This window comes from Carlito syrichta, unplaced genomic scaffold (genome assembly GCF_000164805.1).
Source record: "Carlito syrichta isolate Samal-C Ts95f unplaced genomic scaffold, Tarsius_syrichta-2.0.1 Scaffold153555, whole genome shotgun sequence".
Lineage (NCBI taxonomy): Eukaryota > Metazoa > Chordata > Mammalia > Primates > Tarsiidae > Carlito > Carlito syrichta.
The window spans coordinates 40336-41038 of NW_007097651.1; positions in this window are offsets into that span (position 1 = coordinate 40336).

Genomic DNA, 703 nt, shown 5'->3' on the forward strand with positions numbered 1-703 from the left:
GTAGGAAATGTGAAGTAGAAACTATCATTATCTCCCTTTCATGGAAAGGAAAAGGGAGCTCAGAGAAGTTGAGCCATTTGTTGAAACTCACACAGCTGGCCGGGCTCGGTGGCTCAGCCTGTAATCCCAGCACTTTGGGAGGCCCAGGCGAGTGGATTGCCCGAGTGTGTGGGTTTCACATCAGCCTGGGCAACCTGGCCAGCCCTAGTCCCTACAATACATAAAAGAACAGCTGGGTGTGGTAGCGCCCATCTGTAGTTCTGGCTACTTGGAGGGATCGCTGGAGCCCAGAAGGTCAACCCTGGGGTGGCGGTGAGTGTGCCCCTGCACTCAGCCTGGGCGAAGGAGTGAGACCCCAACTCAAAGAAAAAAAAAGAAAGAAAGTCACCCGGCTAAGATTTGAACTCGAGGGAGCTTTTTCATCATCTCTCACCAGCTGTAGTGGGAGCAGCACACCACAGGCCAGCTCCTGGGGAGTGGGTTAGCCCAGGCCGGCAGGGCTCGAGTCCGCGGAGGCCCGGAGAGTGCATTCCCGTGAGCAGAGGTGTGGAGGCAGGGAGGTCCTGCTCTTGGCGCCGTCCCGAGGGTCTCCAGAGGCCAGACCCGGCTCTGCAGTGCCCCACCCGCGCCACGCCAGGGGCCCCGGCGCCCCCAGGGACGCCCGCCGAGCGCTCCCACGCCGGGCCGCCGCAGGCTGTTCCCA